The 18,482-nt window shown below is 41.6% G+C and overlaps 1 protein-coding gene across 5 annotated transcripts in view; it reads right to left on the reverse strand.

Moving 5' to 3' along the window:
• Positions 1 to 18,482, reverse strand: part of TRERF1 (transcriptional regulating factor 1) — a 97,575-nt gene that overhangs the window by 63,087 nt on the left and 16,006 nt on the right. For 4 of the 5 annotated variants that reach the window (XM_066546484.1, XM_066546482.1, XM_066546483.1 and 1 more), the window contains exon 2: positions 6,263 to 6,318. The gene's annotated coding sequence lies outside the window, so the exon portion shown is untranslated. Of the gene's footprint in view, positions 1 to 2,183; positions 2,196 to 6,262; positions 6,319 to 18,482 lie in introns of those variants that run through there. The other variant, XM_066546479.1, reaches the window with a different exon arrangement.

Raw genomic sequence — 18,482 nt, forward strand, 5'->3', positions numbered from 1 at the left:
AAAAATGGGACAGGCCTCCTACTGTCATTTACAGTCAGGAAAGGACATCTCTGTAAGGTAACACCAGAAGTTATGGACTCACTAAAAAATCACTGAGTGAGAGTTCATGATCTGCTCTAGCAGGACAGAATGAACAGACACCAGATGCTCATTCTGGGGACAGAAGCCTTTGAATGTACTTCAAAGACTTTGTTTTCTAGAACTAAAGCCCATTCCTTGGGCTTTATGAAGTCCACAAATCACCGGAGCCCTGGCTACTGTCTGAGCACCAGCAGGGCCACCAGAGAGTAAACAGAGTCCCACCCTGTGTGCTTGGCTGCCTGAGCTGCAGCAGGCACCCAGCAGGAGCACTGGGAGCTGCCTGCTCCTTACACCCCAATGTGTGGAACAGGGAGAACTCTCAGCCCCTTCAACACAACCTCTCTTCCACCTGGAGCAGAAGTTACCACCTGCAGCTGGAGGTCACTCATGAACCCATGAGTGGGTTTTTTTCTTCTGGGAGATTAACAGCAAACTAGCTTTTGGTATTCTCTGAGCTCTGTCTGGGTACTTTAACTAAGACTTTCATTTAAATATCTAGGGGATGGTTAAGTTAAATTTAATTTCATATGTGAATTTTGCAATTCTTCACGAAGCCACTCCCCCAAATATTATTTTTAGATTTTTTTATTTTATATAATTTTTAAAAGCCAGCAAGTTACTAGCATGTCTGAAGTTGGCAGCCAACTCTGAGCTTGGAAACTACTCAACCTTCACACGGAATGGGTTTCAGAGAAAAAAGCAGAACATTTCTGTATCTCACTACACCAGTAGCAAACCCTTAACCTCACTGCTAGGAGCCTCAACTGAAATTTTCCTTTTAACTCTATCTGGCACCCTGTCTTTAATTCAGGAAAGGTTTGATATGAATAATAGACAGTCAAGAGAGAGATGCAGAGATAAAGGAAAAGAGGAAGAGGGGGGCCAAGATTCAAAAGACTGGTAGTGGTGGTTGGCACTTTGGTCATCTTCCTGGAGCCAGGCTTAACAAAAGCAGAGAAGGTTCTCCATACCAAGGGTAAGAATACATGGCAGGACTTCAGCACCTGAAGAACCATAATTAATCACTTCAACAGTAAGTATCATCCTCTTTTTACTGAAAGGGGAGCTGACTCAAAGACAACCAAGGGAGTTGCCCAAAACCACACCACCAGTCATTAGCAGAGCTGCAGTTGGAAGTTTCTGGCTGGCAGAGCTATTTTCAATCACTGAAGTTGGCAGCCAGTCCCAGCTGCAGAGCTGGTACCCTGTGTGTCACCAGGGGAGGGTCACCTGCTCCCACTCCCCGTCTCCCAGCTCCATCACACCAACACCAAGGAAGGAAGAAATGAGGGTGTGTCCAGCCAGGATGGGGGGCTCAGGGATTAGCATCAGCACTGGTGCTCCCATCACCCTACAGTCCTGCTGGAGTGAGTGCCCGCCCTGAAGGGACAACTGCAGCCCCCAGGAGCTGCCCTGGCACCCCCCCTGTAGCCCAGAGCACCTGGGTCAGCAAGATAACCTAGGGAGAAGTCTAAGCCAGTGGTTCTGGCCAGGTTTAGTACCCTGCCCTGGCTCACTGGGTGGAGAGAAAGACAGGCAACAAGCGCCCCAGAGACCACACACCTCACCTACCCCTCCCCTTTGTGCTTACACACTCCAAGGGGAACTTCAGATCAGTTCACTTCTCAAGCAGAAGCTGAAATGGCTCTTTCCATCTCATCCCTATAGCTTTAATGTGCATTTTACAGTACCAATTTCAGTTTCTTTTAATTGCTTAGTCAAGAGTGCAAAGTTACTTATTTCTTAGAGAGCCAGCCAGCTCACAACATTGATATTACAAAGCCAAATGTAGTCCTTTTTGTAAGGGTAGTTGGAAAAGTATTAAATAGGTAAATTTTCATTCTTATTTTTTACAGAAGCAACACAATTCTTGTAACAAGCAGTTTGGGAAACCCAGTGTGACAGAGATGTGGAGGGGGAAGTGAGTACCCTACATTTACACTAAAAGCAGAACCACAGAAATCTTTTTGTAGCATAATTAGTCTTAATTCATACATAAAACTACATCTAGGTCTCTGTTATATTAGCTGTACTCCCCTCATTTCTATATTCTGCATGATACCTGCCTATACTGAGCTCTCCAGACATTCCTTCCAACTTACTTGATCCTTTGAAGCTGACAGTTATCTACAAATTCAGGCACTGAAGTAATTTATTCTTTTAGAAGTGTTAAGCATTTAAAACTTGCAACATCAGATTGTGCAAATATTCAAATTTTCTGGAAGAAAAAGAAAAGAAAAAAGCATTTACCTTGATGTCTACATTTATGTATATATTCTCCCCCTACACACTCTTATCTAGATGCTTTTCCTCATGCATGAGATTTCCCATTTTTCTCCTTGTGCTTTCCAGGTACTTTCCACATATTGTGACATAACAGCTAAGTAGCACAAGAAAAGAAACTCAAATTACCTGTTACCGTTTTATTCAAATTACCTTCTTACTGTGAAATTTTTCTTCTGTAGAGACAAAAGTATTCACTGGCAATGTCAAGGGAAATTATTAAAATTCATCTAGCAGTGATGCAAGAGTTTTGTGCTGACCTGCACTAACACAAGGAGAAACCACAATTTACAAGTTTGGACAGAAATAATTCCTGGACTTTGCCTCTATTTGGTCTCATCAAAATCAAGCGTTACTCCCAGTAAACAAGACAAACACACCCAAAATGAAAAAAAAAACCAAAACCCACACAAACACTTCAACGAATTACTGTGGTTCTGCATATGTAAAATCGGGGGTTTCACTGCCAAGACTTGTTAGAAAAGAACAACCAGAAAATGTTTGCAAAACAGATTACTAATATGAAGGGCATTAACAGCTATTATTAATAGAATATACATCAACCTACTGATTTTTAGACAGTCAATATTAATTGGCAACCTTATTTGGAACTGTTAAGAGACCTTGCAGACACCATTTGTCAGGTCTAAGCTAACAGTGGGTGAAAATAGGCCTGATAACAGTTACTTCCTTGTCATTTCCTTTCAAAAGTGACACAATGCTGTTTCAGCGATCAAAGTAATTTTTATCTCACAAGTGTAACTCCAAAAATAGATGAGGCCTTATAGAATGATTTTATATTTATGATGTGAGCTATCGGGCAGACCTCATGTGAAACTGGACTTGCAATTCACAAGGGCTCCGGATTGCTCGGAAGGAAGCAAGATAAAGGCACAGGGAAATATGGGGGAAGGAAAAGAAAATATTGGGCGAGAGGTCTGGCACCTATCAACATCACTGCAAGCTTGCCAAGTCTCATAATTTCATCACTAGGCTTCAGGAATATCAAGAGAGCTATTATTCATTTTTTTAATTCTACCCTGTCATGTAATCAGGAGAAGAGATGTCAAAAGCCAGCCATTACAAGGAAGTCACCATGGCTAGCATTAAAACAAGATTATTTCTGCACAGAGTGGACCATCTATTGTTGCTTTAAATGGTATCTAAACCCCTTTAATTGCAATGGCAACATGAAATGTGGGAGTGCATCAGACTGACTCGTCCTGAAGAAGAAACAGAAGGGAATGGGTCAGGAAACATCCATGAAAACTAAGTAACCAAGGAAAAACATTGATAGAAGGCACAATCAAAACCTGAGGTCATGTTTGTGACAAAATCCAGATAACTGTATGGAAGGATGACAACCTAAATGTAAATGAGGAGAGGGAATGCATAAAGGGAGCAGGAGGTTAAAAAAATGAAATAAATGAAGTAACACTGGTGACATCTTTAGTAGCTAGGGATGGTTCAAAGAATGAGTGACACCTGCAGCCTTGAGAAGGAACATGATCAGGACAGACACTTCTTGAAACACAGGAGGACCAGGAGTGGGACAGTAGCACTTCTCCAGCCCAGGCTGCTGGGGAAAGGATAAATAAAGACCTCTTGGAGAAAAGGGAGCAAAATACACCCATTCCTAGCTCAGAACTGGATTTTACACTGAGAAGGCATCACACCAAATGAGGACAGAATATTCCCTTTTAGAGGTGAAAGATGACAGCCAATGGAAGTGCTACTTCTTCATCACAGAATCTCATTTTAATGCCAGACCAGTTGCTGGGATCTACCTCACAGTTTGCATGTGCTCAGGGCTGGCAATAAAGCAGTGGTGAAAGGAGGTGTCATGGAGGTGTCATGGCCTCAAGTTGAAGAGCTTTCTAGAAACAGAGCCTCCTCAGTGGTTGTTTTACAAGACAAGGGGAGAGTGAACTTGCACTGGGAGAGACAGTACAGTAGCAATCAGCTGCTGTGCTACAAGAGCTGCCCATGCTACAACACACAGATTTGTCAATATTTACTCCACAGAAGAGAGCAGTACACAAAATTACACAGCGTAATATATGTACACTATATAATACATATATAATACATGAGAATAATGTCTTCAGGAAACACCAGCAGCTGAATGACTGAATTGTTGTCTCACCAAATTGTCCTGTCCCCATTGCTGACACACACCCAATTCCCCAGCACTGCTTTGACACTGGACAAACAGACTTCTCAGTGAACTGAATCTGAACAAAGCAGCCTGAACATAAGCACTTCTACCTGTCCCATGCTAGCTATGTTTCTTTTCAACAAGAGCACACACACATCAGTGGCAGTGCCACTCCAGGCACAGCAGTGCTGTTGGCACCGTGCAAACAGGGGTGGTGCGTAGGGGTGCCAGTGCAGTTGGGCTGGAAACTCTAAAAGGTCCTGAAAACAATTTTAATTACCCATTCTTTGAGGATAGAAGGACTGGTTGGAACACGTGCAAGTGAAGCAAGCAGCTTGTTTACATAACAAATGAGGTATTCGAGGTGCTTTGTGTAACAGTGCTGCACACTGCAAGCTCTCTCACCTGGAGAGCTGTGTTTCACCAACTATACACACACAAGACCACCTTCGTGTAGAGAATAAGCCTTTAGATAAAATATTCATAACAAGATCCCACAGTGGCATGAAAGAGGGTGGTTTGAATGGACAAAATGTCTAATACTTGCAAAAAAGAAAGAAAAAACAGGCAGCCACCAAGTCTTTGATTCTTGCATATACTACACAGTGCCAAGAGTCATTCAAAGTTTTCAGTTCTTGCTTGAACAGTCACCCTCCAAAAATAAATCCACCCTTCTTGGAAAACAAAACTTATTTGAAAAAAGAACAAAAAAACCCCTGACAAACCAAAAAAACTCAAGAGTGTCTACAAGAGCTAAATGTCTGAATCCAAGGAAAAAGTCATTTAGTCCTGATCCTCATACAATGGCATCATGCATTTAGCTGTTTCCATGACATTTTCCAACCAAAAGCCAAAAAGAACAATAGGGATTTTTGAGGCCTGTAAATTGTACAGAACTCAGGAAGAAGGGGGAGACAAAAATGAAACAAACAAGTGATAGAGCTGGATAGCTGCAGCGTGGATTGTACATTGAAAGACAGTGACAATCTCTAGGCAATACTACTTTTGTGCTTGGCTCTTTGTTGTTTAAATATGGTTCTCCCAACACCTAAGAGTTTTACAGACATCTACTCCTCTCTAACAGTGGAGACCTCTGAAGTAGAAACCATAAGGAAAAAAGTATCCACCTAAACACTACCTTTTAAAAATGCTATTAGAAGATAAATTTTAAAAGATCAGCAAACTTGCAGTTTCCTTCAGCACATTAGGGACAGCAAATATTAATTTAAACTCAAATCTAGAGCATTTCTACACATATATACTCTGTTCTAATAAAAACCCGTCCAAATTTGAGAATACTTCAACAAGAAAAACAAGTTTTAAGGTGTAGAACTTAAAACAGCTCAAAGATCTTTTGAACTTTTGAATATCTTGGGGTGGGGATGTGGGGGGAGGCAATATCTCAAAACGAAAGAAAAACTTCTTTACATCCTCTGTTACTTAAAAAAAAAGGCTCTAAAATAATAGCGTGACTATCTTGCTAACCCCTGGGTCTGCAAGGGCTTCGCTTTTTGTCTTCTGGCCTTTGTACATCAGTTCACCAGGAGAAAGAACTGGTCAGAAGCTGTATAGAAACGAGATGGTTTCTGCTCAGAAGCTTAGAGGCAGATTTAATTTTAAAAAGATTATCACAATTATTTGCATAGCTCTGCCAGGAAAAAAAAAATTATCCTCAATCCAAAAAACCATCCAGTGTGACAGCTTTGTATAAGAACATGTTTATCTTACCCTCTCTCTTACCTTATCAGACACATCTCCTCGTCCTATTCAAAATACAGCAAGTCATGAAATTCCATCTGCAACAAAAGGAAAAGCCCATTAATACCTCCTGATAACCTTACAACAGAAGTCTAATAAGCAGTTCAAGAAAAAAAAAAAAGGTTAAAGTTCTCCTGCCATTCCAGTATAATCTACACCCCAGGCAAGTCGCCTTCCCATTTGCAGCAATCTGGGAAGCATGGATAATAAAGGTATTAAAGATGTTGTAACATGTCCTGTAAGAAACATGCTCTTCCTCCTTTGGCAGGGCTAACAGAGGTGGCCAAAGCATCCAGGTTGTCCTGCAGAGTCATAAGTAAGTCTGCAGCATCCTCTCATTAAATTAAATGAGCATCAAATTACATAATGTGAACAGTTGTAAAATGAGACCAACGGTAATGGCTAGAAATAATCCCAGTGGTGTTATACATTGTGGAGACAATTTTCCATCAGACTATCAAACCTGGGTAAGCAGCACTTTTTATCTCCAGGCCAAGAAACTGTCAGCATGCAGCCTCTCTTAAGTAACAGTAAAACATGCAAGAAATGGATGGAACAAAACTCTCATGCTCAAGTTTAAATGATGCCTACCCGAACAAGTACGTTTAATTTCCTAACTCCTTTACAGCCCAACCTTTCAAAGCAACCGAGGTGTTTTCATAATATAAGTAAACATAACACAGTCTAGCATACTTGGGGTCAGATGAAAGAATACCACATACCTAACCAAAAAAATTTGCAGCCTTAAAATTGTCAATAAAATTTACAGTCTGGATAGACTCAGGCTTGAACAAACACTGTGCCACGGCACTATGAAGAAGAGATGACATGACCTGCAATCCAGCCAGTCCATGACTCACTAGGGCAGAAGAGAGACCTCCCATCTGGCAACCTGAAAAACTCTAAGGGTTTGCCTAGAGTGAGAAGTGTGAATCAAGGACCTAAAAAACCAAACAAAGCAATTCCTTCACACTCTTTTAGCCCTTCCAGTGTCCTGCCCACGAATTCCAGAAACCTGTTACTCCAGTGCCAGAGTGGAAAAGGCCTGAGATGTGTAATGGTGAAATGGCACACAAGAGAATACTATTAAAAAATCAAACAAACAATGCTTAGTTTTTCAATCCAGTTATCTGGGGGAAGATACTGTGGGAATTAAAGCATTTGAAGCAAAGAGCTTTCATGTTTGCCTACCTCTTCTGTTATGATAATACTAAAGGTATCCCTGTGCCTAAAGTAAAAAAGTGAAAAAATAGGTGCACCCTCACTTGTTTCTTTTTCAACACCGAGCAGCTGCAGCCATGATGTCAACAAACCCCAGCAGGAACCCACAGGGGCTCAGTGCCACAGAGAGGTGACATCCTTCACCACACTACACTGCCATTTCCCCACCAGCAAAATGGGGATGGTAGCATGTGGTCCTCAGCCAGTGTCCAAATTGCCAGCTCTGGGGTGCTTCCTTTTTCCCCTAAGTGCTAAAAAATAATCCTGTAAATACCGTTTTCTCAGATTATACTGATAATCATTCATTTTTTTGGCATTACCAGAATAATATGACAACTCATGACACCACTATAGGGTTTGTTTTTTTGAAAGAAAAATTTGTTTGGTTTTTTTGGTTTTTTTTTTTTGTTTTTTTTCCTTAGGAAGAAGAGATCTTCTGTCCACATTACAGAAAGATTGAACAAAGAGAGCCACTGACCAAGAGCCCACTTCAGTATCCCTACCTCCTATTCCCCTGCCAACCCAGTAAAATTCCTCAGAGCACAACCTCTTCCTGGCTATTTTCAGAGCAACTGTAGCAATCATACAAGAACAATGGGGAAGTTTGTTTTACTCAAAGAGTAAATGTTTTGCAGCTTCCAATGTAAATATTTTAATTAATGGATTTTTTTTAACTCTCTACTGCCTTTACTTGTGTTCACACTCGCACAGAGCCACCAGGGCAGAAGCAGCACTCAACTGCTGTAATACAGGGGAGAAGAGAATACAACATAGAAACATGAGACACTGACTTCAGAAAAAGCACCTTCATAACCAAATCAAAATTCAGTGGGCATTTGCTGGGGAAGACTTGTTATAAGAATTTAAGAGAAGCAAGTCTGTTCTTGCTCTGTGTCCAGCCAAGGGCCCATATTAGTTCCCACTGAGACTGTGGGCCTATTTTCATAGGCAGCTTGTAGAAAACCACAACCCAATGTATTTCTGAAACAACATTATGCCCAATGACCAGACTACAAGGAAAAAGTGACTTATCCTTTTGTGTCAAACATCAATATGGTGGCTTTTAACCACTCATCACTGAGTATCCACTTCACAGAAATGCTCCAATCTCCTCTTAATAATCCATAAACCAAGTGTTGCAGACTGTCAACAGGATGGGACTCGGATTCACTCTCTCTAGGCCAGACTGTTTTGGTACTACAGAAAGTGGCTGCACTGAGATGCCAAGCCATCCTGCACATGCTCCCCTGATGGTTTCTGGATCCAGGAGCACCCCAGCTACAGGCAGCTCTTTCAACAGTGCCTCTCCCCTAAGAAACTCTCCTCCTCCTCTGTCCCCAGATACCAGGATAAAGTTTGGATGCACTATCAGCAGATGGCTGGCATTCAAGATTTTTTTAAAGTTTCTTTTTCAAATGAAGTAGGACACAGATGGTGACGTTCCTGCTTTCCCAAAGCCTGGAACATGAGCATAGACCTGAGCTGGGGAGCTCAAACCCATAGTACGTTTCTGGAGAGCTGCACAAATTACTGCACAGACCAGTTTAGCCTAAAGCAGTCCCACACGTGGCAGTATTTCCCTTCCCTGCTTTTATCTGAATGGGAGGTTTTGTTCTTCTTGTACTGACCTCACCACACTTGACGCCTGTTAGCAACATCCTTTCAGAAGTTTAAACAAGCTCTATAGAAATTCCCTGCCACTGTAAGTAACAGACATGCATACCCCAGGTAAAATCCTCAATGTACCTTTCAAAAAATTACCACATCTGTACTCTTCCACCACCTCATGCAAGGTGCTGGTTGCCCACTCATAAGGCTCCCTACATTCTGCAATTCTTTTAACTGCTGTCCACACTGGCAGATCCATCACCTCCAAGCCAGTGGCAGTGGCACTTGGCTCATCACATCCCACCAGGCAGTGGCTAGCACTGGAAATGATGGGAAGAGGCCTACTGCCCTCTCTCCTGCAGGAACTACTAACTGAGGAAGGAGCAGGACCTCCCAACTCCATTTCATCAAGGACAAACTTTCCACAGTGCTAAATTAGCAAATGCTGACTTATCAACCACTCCCCATTGAGGATGGGGAGTAGCAGGAGAAGGAATATCTGGCTTTTACTTAAGAGTGACCCCCTAATTTGGCAGCAGCAGGACAACAAGGCCACTGCTGCTCCTGCACAGGCAGGCTGGTGTCATGCAGAAGGAAGCAGGAGCAAGCAGATACACCACTCCTCATGGTGTGCACCCACCGCAGTACCTGGCTCCTAGGTAGGGTAAATGGGCACGAAAGGACAATGGCAGAGAGAGCTGTCCTTGCAGCAGGGTCATTCAGAAAGATGTGTTTGCAAAACCCTTCCTTGTCCCTCAAAATGCCACAAAGTGAAAGTAAAACTCCTTATCTTACATTTGAGTGTAATATCATTGCTATGTACTGATTCTATAGACGTTTATACAGTATCAACTTCAGCTTCTACATCAGAAAAAACTTTCCTTAAAAAAAACCCCAAAATAAACAAAACCCTCCCATAATTTCTTTCCCCATATTCCCCATCAGATTTTCTGGCTCTACATGCAAAACTAAAACAGAGAGTAAAGATCAAAGAAAAAAGTATCTCTGCTTGGAATGGACTTCTCAAAGTGTGTCTAAACACACTTTTCATGGAAGACCAAAGTGAGGAGGCAGACTTTCCATGAAGCCCTCAAAGTGCACAGACTCTGGAAAAGGAGATCTCTGAGCAAGCGAGCAACCTAAGGCTTATGCCAGTCCTTTCATCTTCCTCTCTGACCTCTTCTAGGGAAACGCTGCATTTGACTTCCTCATATGCCTACTTAATCAGCAATGTGAAACTTGCACAACCTTACTGGTGTCTCTGTGGTCTTCCCATCAGGGCAGTGAGTAGAAACACACCCCAAAGGAGCAGAACATTCATAAGTCTCCCATGCCCACGGGATGGAAAAGCGAGTGGGGAGAGAACAGATGAATGTTAATCTCTCCTCCTTGCCGCCAGCAGCAGTCTGTACTCTCCCACGCAGACAAGAGGGAGGCTGTACAATTTGTTGAGGCCAAACTGTCTGGAAAAATGCAAGGAGAGAAAACTGATGGCAAATTCTCTTCTCTATCTCTTCATGTACTGTAGGGAAAGTGAAAGTCAGTCATAGAGTTGCTGATAGAACATGAGACCACAGGGTCTTTAAGGGGCTGCTTTTATGCAAACCGCAGCGCTGGGCTATGCAGGACTATCAGTTCAACATATTCACTGCCTAAAATATTCCTCTCACACACGGCTTGCACTCTGACTTCTTATGGGAAATACTTTCATTGGCAGAAATGTCTGATCATAAGAACACAAAAAGGACCTGATATCACTCCATTACGGCTGTTAATTCACAAATGTAGGACTTTACTCTAGCCTACATGACTCCAAATATCTACTTCCTAACCACCAGTAGGTAGCCAATAAGCACATGAAATACTGAGCTTGGAACAGTTGCCACCACAGACACTTCTTTAACTGATCTGTGCCTCAAAGGTGGCTGTCAGCACACAGGGCTGTACATGTGCCAAACGAGAGCACGGGGGAGAAGCTCCAAGCAGGAAACAGAAGCTTGTCTTAGATTAGCACAGCTCACTCAAGTGTAATGCTATGCTCAGATTTGGTTTTGATTTGCAAACCTTGCTGTCATTGGCTAAGAGAATGTTTCAAATTTGGTTAAAATAGGCAAACAACAAAAACCAGAAAGCTGAAACAAACCTACAAATGAAATTAGCCTGACAGCAGTAGGTACCTTTAAAAACTATGCAAGATGCACGTTTCTCAAATGCTGTTTTACTGCTTGCTTCTCCATCTCCCCTTCCAGCTGAAGGCAGCATCTTGGATGGGCACCTCCCAGGTTTCCAGCAAAACATATTCAAAAAGCAGAGAGAGCAAAAGGAGAGTGTCTCTGCTGCAGCAGTTTGAGACATCATCAGTCACCTCTGATCTTTATTGAGAATCCCTCCTCACCATCCCCAAATCCATACTACAAATCTGTTGCCTGTTGAGATATCTTAGAAATAAGCCAAGCCCAAGGCAAACTTGGCTCCAAGGAAATTTCGAATGGTACTCTGTTGAGCTGGTGGCATATTTCCAGTTCTCACTGGTAATTCCAGAATTTAGAATCCTGGAGTCACCATACTGCCTGAAGACAGTAGATCCTACCCTCAAATACACGTGCCAGCATTGTAGACATGGTTTTGATGAATACCTGTCCAGCAGGAACCACTCCAGAGAAACCACTCGCTTACTCTAGCTCACAATAATCACAGTAGCAGAGACATAATACAACCAGTATCTTGATCAAGGGCAAGGGGAAATTTCTTTGGTAATCTAGAGAAGGAATCTGAACCTTAAAGGGAAAAATTCAGCAAAGAACGAGGGGGGAAAAAAACACTATTTAATGTTAGCATTTATTAATGTTTAGCCTTCAACTGTGGATAAACAGAGAAAAATCTCTCTGCTTGTGCACATATTTAAAAGACTGTTTACACATGGAGTCCAAAAGGATGTCCTCATTTTATAAATAATTTGATCTGATGACTACATCAGAAAAAAAGTGCAACTTAAGGCTACATACAGAGGCAAAATACTTGGCTATTAATGTCTAAACATGGGCGGGAGGGGACAAAGACTAAACATCAGAGTCACTACAACTCAGCAAATGGTTTATAGTTGAAGCTAAGTGCATAACATAGTGCACATTCAACATACACCAAACTGCGACTCTCCTTAAACGTGCTTGTCAGTAGGTCATTTAGGTATTCAATATGAGAGTCTCCTAAATGCACACACTTCCTCTGCTACTCATACCTGACCACATAAGCCATCCAGCAATGCCTTACTCCTCCTGTGGAGCAGGCAAAACACCTCATACAGCACACTTGTGGAGCCACAGGGTCAGGTAACAGCACCGGGAGCAGCTGAAACTTCTCTCCCACAGAAATGAGGAGAAAAGGTCCTCAAAAGATTTACTGCCTGACCTCAAAGCCTGTGGCTTTGTTTTCCACTGTCACATGCTCTTGCATGTGCATACAGATGTAGTTACATGTGTGTGCACCTTGCTTAAGATCAATCACTCTGCATGTCAGTTCAGTGGGGGAAACAATGCACAAGGAACTCTGTATTACCCTAGGAAGAAATACTATTTCTACGTAAAATTTCCTCTTCAGTTTAGCTGAATGCCCAAACTTGGTTTCCAAGTTTTTTTCTCAACTGAGAACCTGTAAACAGCACTGTACGAATATTATCAGCAGTCTCCAAAGAGGATCAAAGTATTTGCTACCCCAAAATTTTTATACACTTCCTAAACTGAAAAAAAATGGAATTTTTTTTAATGTTCTCTATGTACTGCTGCAAGCCATAATGCCAGGTCATACTCCACATAAATTGCCTCTTTGAGCTCAAAGCATGCCCTTGTGCAATCAAGAGGCTCATATGCAGAAGAAAGGAAAGGAGGATTAAAAAAAAGGCAGTACAAATGTAATTTTGGTGGAGCTAAATTTTCTATAACTACTGATACTGTATATATAGATAGCTGATATTCATTATCAGTAAGGAGTATCTCACAATGAAGTACAAATCTGTGATTATAAGAAAAACTACATTTCTGACCAAGGAGAAATGAGGACTGCAAGCATTTAACTTGAAATCAGCAACCACACGTGGTAAGAAAGGCCTGCCAGGATGTGATCCTTAATTATGACTTCATCCTGCACAGCTCCCTTGAAAAAGGATCAGCTGAGACATCTTGCCCAACGCAGCTTCTACAGAGCACAGCTCAACCAAAGAGAAGACCAGGGTGCCAAAAATAACAATAAAAGAAGTTTTCCCCACAAGTAATGAGGTATCCCTCATAATTCAACCCTATAAAACCAGATTTGTCAAGTTCTAAATTAGGTTGCAGCAATATTTCATTGCACCATAAATCTTCCTACCACCCTAGTAAAGATGCCTAATAATTTAATATGCCATAATTTTATTTTTTTTTAATCTACAACTCATCAAAAATTGCCTGAAATAGGCATCTCTCTTACAGTCCATTTTCCACATGCATACAGATTCCAAAAAGTAACTGGTTTGTATTTTTTGCAAGGAAAATAGTTTGCAAAATGCAGTTACATGTAGACTACCAAAGGTTGTAATTATCTCTCTTGGGCTTTTTAGGTAGGTCAGTGAACATCCTACAAAGCTTCTATATTATCCATGATATTCATTCAGCATCAATTTTTTTCAAAAGCAGTACAACCTACTTAAAGAATTACACCAACAAGTAAAATTTTCAGAGGAAAAAGTGGGTTTCCAGAGTCAGAAACTTTCAGAACTTCTTCTCTTTACTTTTTATTAAAAGTTTCACAGCCTTTTTTTTGCTGAAACAGATTACTTCACAAGAATGCTGAATTCCAACTGCCTCATGTACTTCTATTTCAGTGGCTAACATGCACCTCACAAAATGACTACAAATAAAAAAAATTAAAGCGGAAGATATTTAAAGGGGGGGCGTGAGATACTGCCAGTACTTGTTATAAAAATTTCTAATTCCCATTCCCTCCCAACTAATCAGATCTGTAATAAAAGAAACACTATTTCAAAGCAGTTGCCATGTCTGTAAATGCCAGCACTGTAAAGTTAAAAATATGATCACATCAAGTGCTATGAAAAATACACATTTTTCCTCATTAAATAGATATGATGAAAACACCTCTAGAACTTTAAGATTGCTCAAAGTTTGAAAAAACAGTGATGTCATTATTTTCCTTCTGCTTCTGAGAAGTTTACATCCTTGCTTCCTGCTGCCTCGCTTTACTTTTCTTAACCCAAGAAACACAGGACAGGCAGCGCTGGGATCACTGGAGGCAGTCAGGACAAGTCCATTTTACATCTCACCAAGCCTCCCCTAACAGCAACTCAATAAAAGTTGCACTTCCAGAAGCTACAATAAGAGGTGAACTGTCCTCTTATTTGCAGTGTCTCTATGAGTACACAGTCCATCTTTTCTTTCCTTTACCCTGCTCAGTCAAGGGTCACAAGCAGTGTATGGAGAAGCTAATTTGTGGTCCTGATCCTGCCAAAGCCCATGAGGAAAAAGGGCAGAAAGCAGCTAAATGCAGCAATGAAGACGTGTTTCACTACTCTGCTTATCGCATGATTGCACTCCCTGCCGTGGAGTCTCCATACAGGGCTTAAGTCAAGATAGTGACTGTCACAACCATTTCACAGCTTGCTGGCAGATCATAGAGACAATTTTAAAGACAGAAGAAATACAGGAAAAAAAAGTGGGTTTGTTTTTTTTTTTAACTTCAAATGCTTTACACTGGGGCAAGGCATTAGCAAAAATGTTATTTTAGGTAACTGACTGAATCATTTTTTGCTAAAATTAAAATTTATCAACCAATTCCTAAAGAGCCAGGCAATCTAAAAGCAGTTCCCTGCAAAAAAATGCTGAGTTCATACTATTCAAGGAACTTCCTAACCTTGATTTTTAGGCTAACATACAGCCAACCTTGATATTTCTCTCTTGATTTCCACATTGAAACAGCAAGAATTTTATTTTCTCCTTTACTTCATTTACCAAACTGCTGAGTTTTCTGTGTTGCACGTTTCCCTCAGGGGTGCTCAGGCTGGGGTGCCCCTGGAGAGGGAAGGCTGTCTGTCTGGTGGGCTTCTCAGAGGCTGGGGCAGGGGGGAGGTTGTATTTTGCTTTTTCAAAAGCTGGGACTAAGACTGGTAATGGGAAACTGCTCAGTTAACTGATTCTCCCAGCATTCCCAGGAAACTGTCTGTCTGAAAAAGATATCTTTTAAGTAAAAACAAAACAAAAAAAAGCCCCTCATTAACCAATTTGTGCAAGATTAATGCTTAGCTAGTTTTGCCACAGTTTTTAAGAACTGGCTCTTCCAGCCAAGGAGAAAGTGAGGCCAGATTCTGAGAGCGGTTGGGCTGATACTGATCTGCAAGAACTCCATGGAGCCCAGCAAAATTATTCTGCATTTATTTATAGCTCCACCAATAAATGCAAAATCTGGTAAAAACGGTTTTCAGATATTGAAACTGTACAAGCCATAAAAATTTCCTTCTAAGACTATTTCTGACATTTGAATTGCTCAAATAAAGAAAGGAGCCATCTCAATACCTGTTTTTCTAAATCTGCTTCCCCAGCCATCTCAGTTAATTCTGTGCATCTACATTTAAACCTTACCTCTGTTATTCTACTCTGTGCTTTGTATTTTACAACATCTGTAGTTGTTTATATACATGAAATGCATATTAGAATTTGTTTATTTTTAAACTAGTGGCTGTATAAGTAACACAAAGATCTGACCTTGCATTACCAACTCACCAATACTCCAAGCATGAACTTTTATTCACTGAGCACTCTTTAAAACACACACACATATCCCAAAGGAAAAACACATAAGAAAATAAAAAAAATTATCCTTAAGAGTAATATTTACTTACTAAGTTATTTCCCTTAACTAGAACATTTTTATAGCTAGGAAAACAAAACACTTCATAAAGAATTCACTACATTCACATGCTTGTACATCTATTAGTTAAAATATTTCCCAAGCAAGTTTAACTAACAGTTATGTCTAACATGCATGGTCATTAAATACTGCAGTCCACAAAATACTACAAACAAAACTATTTGTATAAACAACAGAAGAAAGATAACCTGTTTATCACACAGGTTGATTATCTCACCAATCATATTCAGCTTTTATGGCATTAGAAGTGACAGTACAAATCTTTAACAATCACAGCTTTGATTAGTCTTTGTACCTTACAGACTTTGCATCTACTACTTCCAATGCACTAAGTCTTGATTTTAAAATCAAGGTGCACCAATTAAATTAGTCAAATCCTCAACACTTACTAATCCCCTTCCTGTCTTCCAATGACCAGAAATACCCCAAACCAACCGATATCCAACACCTCTTCCCAGAAGTATGCTTTCTAGGTTTTCAGATACAACAAAAGCTGGAACTTGGCACAACTTTGATAACTTCATTTTCAAATTAGAAGCCAGGAAATTAGTCACAGTAGGGCAGCATCTCTAGGGGACAGTTTGGGTGGCCACCAGCAGCAAGATGCGTGTGGAAAGCTGTGTGAGAGGGCAAGATTGGTATCTACCACTTCCTCCCTTCTGCCATAAGCATTAGAAAAGCTGAGAGAGTCCTCCCTCACTTACTGTGGGCTCAACCCCAAGCACAGAGGAGGGCCAGTGCAGGTACCGCAGCATCTTGAGAAAGGGTAAGATCAACAGAGCTGGTGGGCAAAACTCCTTGAAGTCAAATACATGTGGTTTTGCCAGTTTGGTTAAATAGCGACTTAAGTGTCTCAAGAGAGCCACACTTACAACAATCAGACCTTAAACTTATAAAATATCACACTTGCAGGAGGACAATTCTTTCCAGTCACCAGCAGCCACACAATAGCTGTTTGACTCAGCAAAGCTATCACAACATCCTAAAACACACCACCTCCTCAGTATGGCAAACCCACAAAAATGGCTTCACACCAACCCCCTCCTCCGCCCCCAATGGGCAAAGTAGGGCACCACCATGCCCCAAATAGGAAATAGAATAGGAAATATAACAGGAAAATCTCACTAGATGGACTGGGGGCTTTCTTTAGGAGCTGGCTGATGCCCCAAGCCCAGCACAAAGACCATGACCCAGATGCCAGTGTATGACCAGACTCACCCCAACAGCAGCTGGCTAAAAGCACCGCTCTTCCCAAGGACATTGTAGAAGCAGAAGCAATGCAACCCAACAGATTTAACCTGTTACACCAAGTGTGTGCCAGCTGCTCACAGCCAGCTCAGCCTCACCTAGCAGCCCTTTCTCCTCAAGGACAGCACCAACAAGCACCAACACTCCGCCAAGATTTTTTTACTACAATCTGCAAAAAGTCCACGGTGCAAGCAAGGAGACAAACATCTGCTAGACTGAGGACATGTCCACCACTTGGAGGAAGGGGAAGAAATGGAAACTAGTGGCCTGAACTACAGGATGTTCAAAGCACAATGACAGCTGCTCTGCCTACAGGGACACAGTCAGGGAGTCAGAGCCACAACAGCTCTGTAAGCATGACACAGTGAGAGGAGAACCTCATTTCTCTTCAAGGACATCATACTTCCTAAATGATCTCAGGCAGCCTCCACACTGCTGCAGCACCCTGACCTCACAAATGCCTTCCAAAGGCTGCAGATTAACACTTTGGGCTGAGCTGCCTTCTCACACTTGCCTCTTCCCACACCTTTCACTAGACTCTCCTCCTTACATCAGTGTTTGGCACAGGTCTGAGCACAGCAGCACTGCCCAGCACCAAGAGGTGAGGGAGACAACGTGCCTGAGCAAGCCCAGGGGGAGGGAGAGGAAGAAGGAGGAACCCCCCCAACAGAAGAGCAGAGTTGAGATGCCAACCTTAGCTGGCAGCAAACACAGTTTGGCCAAACCTAACTACCCCACCTGCAATCCCAGTTTCAGTGGGCTGCTGACATCAGACTTCATAGGAAACTAATTTTTGCGAATGATGCTGTTCTGCTTTATCTTCATTAACATTACTTGCTTATTTTTTCAAAAGTAGAGATGCTAACTATCACTTCTGCTCAGGGCTCTGTAACACAACTAGAGGCTTTCCTTTTCCACTCTGAGAAGCACCTTACAGAAAGATTTCAGCTGTCTGTGCTTAGACAAGTAGGGTTTAGTACTTTCCCTTTAGCATCTCCACCACACAAAAACTACACGGGTTAGAGTCCTTCTTCTGAAACTTCATATGTTAATTAACAGTGAAAGGGCAGTGTTAATAGCTTTGCTGTTTTTAAGCTTGCTGGGATCATTACTTTAATCCACATAGCAAGGAAAGAGGAAAATGTTCACAGTCAACAGCAAGAAGTAAGCTAGAACTGTCTGTGGATCAGTAAGAAAAGCAAAAATTGATGAA

Source organism: Molothrus aeneus, chromosome 3 (assembly GCF_037042795.1).
Source record: "Molothrus aeneus isolate 106 chromosome 3, BPBGC_Maene_1.0, whole genome shotgun sequence".
In the NCBI taxonomy this organism is placed as follows: Eukaryota; Metazoa; Chordata; class Aves; order Passeriformes; family Icteridae; genus Molothrus; species Molothrus aeneus.